General features: G+C 32.3%; 1 long non-coding RNA gene across 1 annotated transcript; it reads left to right on the plus strand.

Moving 5' to 3' along the window:
• Positions 1-1,027: 1,027 nt before the first annotated feature.
• Positions 1,028-8,036, plus strand: LOC143070820 (uncharacterized). Its single transcript, XR_012976722.1, has 4 exons — positions 1,028-1,367; positions 2,769-2,971; positions 4,219-4,308; positions 7,059-8,036. It is a non-coding gene; the product is annotated as an uncharacterized LOC143070820 (long non-coding RNA).
• The last annotated feature ends 857 nt before the right edge of the window (positions 8,037-8,893 follow it).

The following is an 8,893-nucleotide window of genomic DNA, read 5'->3' on the forward strand; positions in this document are numbered from 1 at the left end:
ATGTCTGATTCTTATGAATATAGAATACTTTTAGAAAGAAAAACTATATGAAAGCTTAGTTCGGACATTTTTATAGATATTCAAAATAATAACAGTCCCTTCAGCATGGAAATGAGGCTATAATAAACCTATACAAACTGATAGATTGATTGTGTCCCAACATCATTAAAGTGGAGTTAAAGTCTTATGAGATTGTAAGTATGTTTTATTTTTTCACCTTACACTTTCATGACTTGGCTGTAGTTTTCTACAGCAGTTAGTTCAAATTTCTGACCAGTTGAACAATTTTATTTTGTAAAACAAATTGCAGTTTGGTCAGAATTTTGAATAAGTTGCAATTGCTGGAGAGCAACACTAACAGTCAAGTCACTGTAAGAGTGATAAACTTGTAACGTAACAAACTGTTTGAGCTGGCTAGATATATATGACAGTGCTAATTTGTGTTTTATTTCTGCTCAAATCTATCCACCACCCACCCACTGGCTTCATTTTCCATATTTTAAAACATATTTCGTACGGTAGTTAGTTTCTGTTTTAAACCATTTTCCGTTTGCTTTCGAAGTTAAAGTTCTTTTGCACTTTACTGTGAGGAATGATATGGCACATAATTTTAACATGAAACGTCACGAAATGACGGTTTCACTAAAATTGTAGTCTAATGCGAAAATGGTTTTTATTGGATTAGTAAAGGAATTTCGCTACACTCCTTTTCATATTCCGTTGTATTGTTTCATGTTTTTTTTCAATACAATTAATAAAGATTGAAATGATTTAAGATATTTTGTTTTTTAAATTTTCTTTTAAAAGTAATCATTAACCATGGTACACAAAAAAGAGGTATACATTACAAAGTACTGAGCTATCATTGGATGCACACATTATGTTAGGTGTGAATCACTTCAAATTCTTTGTTTTATCTAATTGACCATCTTTACAGTTATTTACAAAGCTAGTTTTCGAAAATATTAATCATTTTTTCGTCATTATTAAAATACCGTTTTTCTATTTCCATTTCATGAAAGTAACATAAAAATTTGCAAATCATCTAAGCAAACAATTGATACTCTTACAGATTTCATAAAATGATGATGAAGAACAACGCTGTTAAGACACTTTCGTTCGGACGTCCCGTTCTTTAATTTCAAATGTTGCAATACTGACCGTTTGGAATATCCGCTTTCGTAGGAAGTCACAGATTTCTATTTGCATTCAATTTGGACCATGGATATTTTCAGGAGAATGAAAGTAAGACTGCATGGTACAAATGACCAAAGCTTTATTTTCAATAAATAATGGAAATTGCCAGATTTGTCATATTCATGGAAAATCTAAGCTGTATTGCTTTAAAAGGAGATCTCTTTAGTAAGGTACGCAATAATTATATTATATACTTCGAGAAAATCTAATCATGATTTATAGAGGTTTGTTTAATTCTGGGGCGAAAATTAGTTATATTTGCTCAAAATTTAGTTTACTGTCCGATGGGATTATTTCCAGATATATTCCTTATAATAAGTGTATTTACTATGGGCATGACTACTACAAATTCGAACCTCTTTTAACGCAAAATAGAAAAAGTGCAAACAAAGTACTGTTTTATAGCCAATCATTTCATTTTCTAATGTTTACCGAATTCAACTTCTGCATATTTTTTTTTATCCACTTAGTGATCTCTGGACACATTTCTTCGATATTTTTTTAAATGTTAATCACATTTTTTTCAATCTTTTTGGCGGATATTTATTCCCTTTCCTATAGAAGTTTTATTTGTGTAAATGCAATATTTTCTGTTGCTCTTTTTTTGAAAGATTTTGAATTTCAGGTTACAAATTTTGCATTTACTGAAAGAGCACTGATACATGGGGTAACCAAAATATAGTCTACGAATGAATAAAGTCCGAGATTGAAAAAGAAGTAAAATGACAGGGATGGGGGATGTTGAAAAAAATCAAAAAGAGAAAAACTTATCCAAAATAAAAAGGTACTAAGAAAGCAGTATGAAACAAGAATGTGTCCTCAGTACACGAATGCCCCACTCGCACTATCATTTTCTATGCTCAGTGGACCGTGAAATTGGGGTAAAATCTCTAATTTGGCATTAAAATTAGAAAGATCATATCATAGGGAACATGTGTACCAAGTTTGAAGTCGATTGGACTTCAACTTCATCAAAAACTACCTCGACCAAAAACTTTAACCTGAAACGGGACAGACGGACGAACGAACGAACGGACGAACGAACGAACGAACGGACGCACAGACCAGAAAACATAATGCCCCTCTACTATCGTAGGTGGGGCATAAAAAATCACCAAATGTTGCTAACTTCTCGTCTCTCTCTCCATTGTCTTCATTGATATATATTGTTAACCAATTTGTTAAGTAATTGCACATATAGGCGTTTTTAACGGTGTCGTATAAAACATGCAGGCGCGGATTCTTATAATGTAGAAACAGAAAGACAACATGAGGTACTAGTATGTTATTAAGTTCTTTGAGTTTCCTGCTGTATCTAAACTTGTTCCTTGGTTTTTGGCTACGTGTTTTCAATCATATCGGTATCATCTGAAGTTTCATGTTTATAGAAATTTGCGTGTTATCCCTAAGTGTTTTTACGTCCAGTAATATTTGTTTTATAATCGAGCCATTTTCTTCCGGTCGTTTGAGGTAAGGAGCGTCCCAAAATAATTTATCAATTGTATATTTATATCACATCATGCATGTATATAAATTATTTATCTATTTATCTTTTACTTATTCCATTGTAGTTGTAGTAGTGTTTATAATTTACTGTGATTCGTTTTCTTATGGAAACTTCTGCCATCAATCTCGACAACATATCAGGCTGGGAACAAATTTTTGTGAATGGACTTGCCAAATCGAAAGAGATCAGTATATCGAAGATAGTTTGAAACAAAATTTACACCAATTAGTATCAGAAACAGAGAGTGAAAAAAGAAACATTTTATCTGTAAGTACTGTAAGATTTAAGGTATTAATAACAAAAGATCGCATGTTCAAGAGGTATCACAAAAAGAACTATTTTAGATATATGCTTGTAAATATACTCCAAAAATGCAAAAGTTTAACTATCTTCCAAAAGAGCAAATATTAATAAAATAAAAACCCCAGCAAATATTAATGAAATAAAACCCTGAACAATTGCACACTTTCAGTGTATGTACAAACAGCCACCAAAGTGAAAAATCACTAGCGTTCAAACTGTAGGAGGCGTTATCTGGAAACGCGTTGCACCTCTTATACAAGTAAATACTCTAAAAATGACAAAGATCAACTGTCTCCAAAAAAAGCAAAAATCAATAAAATTCTTAAACCCTAACAACATGCACATCTTCAATATATGTACAAACAACCAGCAAAGTGGAAACTTCCTAACATTTAAACTGTAGGAGAAGTTATCTTGAATAACTATATTATCACAATTGGACGGACGGAGGAACGGAAAGACAGACCGAGGACGGCCGGGCAGATGGGGATAAAATGATATGCGGCCACTCCAACTTTAAGCTGCAGGGGCATAAAAATTGTAAACAAATTCCGTGGAATGATTTAAAAAGAAACCATGAAATATCTGTCACCAAAGTCTACTTTATAAAATAAAACTCATAAGATAGGAAACAACTGAAGCAGTTCCAGACTTGAATATGTGTCGGACCAAACTATTAGTTTAAGCACTCGATCTCGGTGTATATATGTATGAGGAATTGACAACACACATTTATCGATATAGGAAGATATGGTATGAGTGCCAATGAGACAACTCTCCATCCATTAACAATTTAAAAAAGTAAAACCATTATAGGTCAAGGTACGGCCTTCCGTGAACACGGAACTTTTGCTCACACCGAACAGCAAGTTATAAAGGGCCCCAATATATCCATTGGAGGAACCGAAAAATTCCAAACAGTTTTACATGACATCGAGCCCAAAAACAATACTCTTATGGTTGGATAATAATAATTTTGAAATAAGTATTTTGTAAAAAGATGTTTTTAAAGCAAAGAACTGACTGTTCGAATTCATATTTTGTCAGTTCTGAACGGCCTAAATCATGAAAATCTGACCTGCAGTTTTTGTCTTCTCAACAAAAAAAAATTTTATTGATTAAAGGGTTTTCTACACTTTGAAGTTAAATGAAAAGATGCTGGATATGTCTGAAGGCTGTAACACTAAACTATCTTATAATTTTTTTCGCAGGTTTTAGGTGGAGATTTGTCTCCAGTTTCCAATTTTAAAAAAGAAGATATGCCAACTGTTCCAAGAAATCACACTCAACGCTCATCACTAGTAAGTAGAATAAACAGAAATTGTAGCTAGTGTGTGGTTTCGTTTCTGACAATTTTGCTCTAAATATTAAAAAATCATATGGCAACAACCTCAATAACATGATCTTGTTTGTTCACATAAGTTTATTTATATGCCAGTATTCAATTATATTTGTCTGTTTGTTAAATTAGCCATAAACCCTATATCTATTGGAACCGGATCGGTACAAAAAGAATAGATAAAAAAAACGTCGTGTAAGGATAAACACAGCATAAACAAGTACCAGAACTGCTGTAAATAATACAACATTACTGTCCGAATAAAAATATGTTTAAGAAGATTTAAAGATTTAGACTTGCAACTGATATAAACTAGCAAATTAGATGCATTTAAAGGAATTTAGAATTGCGACTTTTACAAAAAAGAATTTAAAGATTTTAGACTAAAATTATAATAATGAGATATAGGAAGATGTGGTGTGAGTGCCAATGAGACAACTCTCCATCCAAATAACAATTTAAAAAAAGGGTAAACCATTATAGGTCAATGTACGGCCTTGAACACGGAGCCTTGGTTCACACCGAACAACAAGCTATAAAGGGCCCCAAAATTACTAGTGTAAAACCATTCAAACGGGAATACCAACGGTCTAATCTATATAAAATAGAGAAACGAGAAATACGTATAAATTACATAAACAAACGACAACTACTGTACATCAGATTCCTGACTTAGGAAAGGTGTAAACTTTGCAGCGGGATTAAACGTTTTAATGGATCCAAACCTTCTCCCTTTTTCTGAAACAATAGCATAATATCACAACATAGAAAAACACACGGTAAAATATCATTTGGCAGGCTTAACTCAATCAAAAAACGTACAATTAATACACTATAAACGAATACATTTGATCTGCGATATCTGAATGCAACTGCACGGTTAATGAAATATTAGGGACAAACATTCAAGGCAAAAAAGCAAACAAACAAGTTCAAACAAAGCCATGGCAAGTCACCACTGCGAAATATTTAACCCTTCGAAAATATTCACTTTAGAATAAAAACGGTTTGAAAAAATTACAGGTAAATCTTGAAGTTTATACAAATGAAGTACGAAGAATATATTCCAAATAATCAAAGCTGGTATATAGACAAGATCCATATAAATATATAATAACAAAAAAGCATTATGAACAGTATCAACAGGTCGAATTAACAAGAAAATACGATTTGAGAGTACTCGCAGTTACTGACAGCTAGTCAAAAGCCAAAAACAATTACAGTGACTTGACTGTAAGTGTTGCTATCCAGCAATTGCAACTCATTCAAAATTCTGACCAAACTGCAATTTGTATTATTAAACCAAATTGTTCAACTGGTCAGATTATTGAACAAATGGTTCAGCCATAATGTAAAAGTGCAAGTTGATATAAAATAAAACATACTTACAATTTTTTAAGACTTTAACTCCACTATTATGTTGTTGTGACAAAATTAGTCTATCAGTTTGTATAGGTATATTATAGTCAATTCCATGCTGAAGGAACTGAATATAGAATACTTTCACAAAGAAAAACTATATGAAAGCTTAGTTTGGACATTTTTATAGCAATTCAAAATAATAACAGTTCCTTAGCATGGAAATGACTATAATATACCTATGCAAACTGTTAGACTGATTTTGACACAACATCATTAAAGTGGAGTTAAAGTCTTATAGGATTGTAAGTATGTTTTATTCTATCACCTTGCACTTTCCCTACTTGACTGTGGTTTTCTACAGCAGTTAGTTCAAATTTCTGACCAGTTGAACAATTTGGTTTTATGAAACTGATTGCAATTTTGTCCGAATTTTGAATAAGTTGCAATTGGTGAATAGCAACACTAACAGTCAAATCATTGTAATAATAAAAAAAATCATGCATCAGAGACTAAAATCTACTAAAACACATCCCAGAGATTTAGTCTTTTAACGTCATGAACAGTCAGAGAAGACATAACTTGTGCAATGCCAAAATAAATGTATCGACAGGTAGTAGGATAGTGAGGAGCGACTTCTATAGTGATAACAAATAACGTGTCTGTGTCTCTATATATCCCGCCTCAAAAGAAGATACAATTTAGTTATGTTTTAATTTGCTAATGACAGAATCGATATCAGTGCCAATGTAAACTATATTCAGAGATCTAATTACAATATTGGTACGATAACCTTTACTTATAAGTTTGTTGAAAGGTTCGATGCACATAGTGATTTCCTCGCTTTTAGTACAATATTACCATAAAATTTAGGATGTGAAATACCATTTTTTAATAAGTTTTCTACAGGTATAGCCAAATTTACTAATCAAATCATTGTATCTATGAAAGAATTTAGTAAAAGTTTGAAGTAATTTATGGTATCGAAATCCCTGACACAGCAATTTTCCAGTGATGCATTGATTACGTTCGTTAAAATCTATAACATCCGAACACACACGGGAAAACCGAACGAATTGGGATATATAAACACCGTATGATGGAGCCAAAGGCACATCGCCGTCTAAAAAAGGAAAATTAACAATAGGAAATGAAAAATCGTCTCTTTTGTCGTAAATTTTAGTATGAAGTTTCCCGTTCGAAATTGAAATGTCTAAATCTAGAAAAGGACAACTGCTGCTGTTTATGTTAGATTTAGTTAAAGTAAGTTCTTTTGGGTAAATTTCTGAAGTATACTAGTATTTAGAGAACTCTGGATTATTCAACGAAAAATGATTCATTTTTACTCTACAGGTATCAAATTGGACGATAGCATACAATAAACTGACAGAAATAGCTCTTTATCGACAGTTTGGAACAACTTATTATGCAGAGCAAAACGATTTACATGTGAATTGGGATAATAATGAAGCGAAGACATTGCTATGTATAATGAAGCATCAAGCAAGTAATTTTGGACACAGTATACCCAACTACATTTGCAATAAAAGAATTACCCTGTCAAGGCATCCAATTAACAAAGCAGAATTTGCAAAATGGATGTATGTTATATTGGAAGATAACAAGAAGGATTTTTGTGAAATTCATAAACTAGTTCTGCCTCACGATAGTCATCTGATTTCTCGATGCTAGTCAACAATTTTAAATTATTTTAATTCTGATCTCATTTCAAATATTCGAACACATTCATTTAGTGCATACGTAGATCAATAGCTTGTAGAAAGGAGGAATATATGTTGACTTTTGGGAAAGAGAAGTGGGTTCCCAAACTTTATTTTCGCATAATTGTGCATGATTAAAAAGTATCGATGGGGAAGACTTTAAACATTTTTGAACATTTGGGATGGACGACAATAAATTTAGATGCTATGGTAACTTTTATTTTAATGGAAAGTAGAAATAATTAGTTTGGGAAAGGAGGATACATGTATGTTTGTTTAAAATCGCATACTTTGATTTCATATATACTTATCTATTCATTTATTATATTTTTTGTTTTTGTTTAACTATATGATTATCTAAAATATTCATGCTCTACAATAAAATATTTCAAAATACATATGTAAAGTGAAGTTGTAAAACATACATATATTTTTCTCGTTTGAATTGTTAAAATACATTGTCATTTTGGGGTCTTTTATAGCTGACTATGCGGGCTTTGATTATTGTCGAAGGCCGTACGGTGACGTATAGTGTCATTTTGGTCTCTTGTGGAGAGTTGTCTCATTGGTAATAATACACATCTTCTTTTTTATATATATAGTAGTGCCTTTTTGCATAATCATCCGATATTGAATAAGTGTTAGTCTCTTCGTATAAAACATAGGAAAGCTATAAACCTTTAGCATCAGTAATTCCTGGTTATAAGAGAAATGGAAACTATAATGTATATATGTTTTCATGACATAGTTGATGGTATAAATATTCTATCAAGTCCAAGAAGTAGTTGTTTAAGTTGTTTTGTAGTGACCAATAACCTATACTTTCAACAATCCGCTAGTTGCAAGGAGCATTCGACTCCGATCTTTCCGTAACGAATTATTACATGGCATTCCGGCGATACTCGGCAGACTACTACTGTGTTATAGTAGTCTCAGCCAGGAATTACTGATGCTAAAGGTTTATAACTTTCCTATGTTTTATACGAAGAGACTATCCAAATATTTTTTGTACCCTACTTTGTAATGTTTTTCACTGAAAAATTACCTTTGAGGGGTATCTTCCGGAATTTGCCGAGTATCGCCGGAATGCCATGTAATAACGTTACGGAAAGATCGGAGTCGAATGCTCCTTGCAACTAGCGGATTGTTGATAGTATAGGTTATTGGTCACTACAAAACAACTTAAACAACTACTTCTTGGACTTGATAGAATATTTATACCATCAACTATGTCATGAAAACATATATACATTTTAGTCTCCATTTCTCGTATAACCAGGCACTGAGACTACTACTGTGTTATAGTAGTCTCAGCCAGGAATTACTGATGCTAATGGTTTATAGCTTTCCTATGTTTTATATTATTGTCCACTTGTATTTTTGTCCTTCTGATGAGTTAAGCCTTTTTCAACTGATTTTCATAGTTCGTTCTTATGTTGTACTGTTATACCACTGTCCCAGGTTAGG

The sequence above is a fragment of the Mytilus galloprovincialis genome, chromosome 4, assembly GCF_965363235.1.
Source record: "Mytilus galloprovincialis chromosome 4, xbMytGall1.hap1.1, whole genome shotgun sequence".
Lineage (NCBI taxonomy): Eukaryota > Metazoa > Mollusca > Bivalvia > Mytilida > Mytilidae > Mytilus > Mytilus galloprovincialis.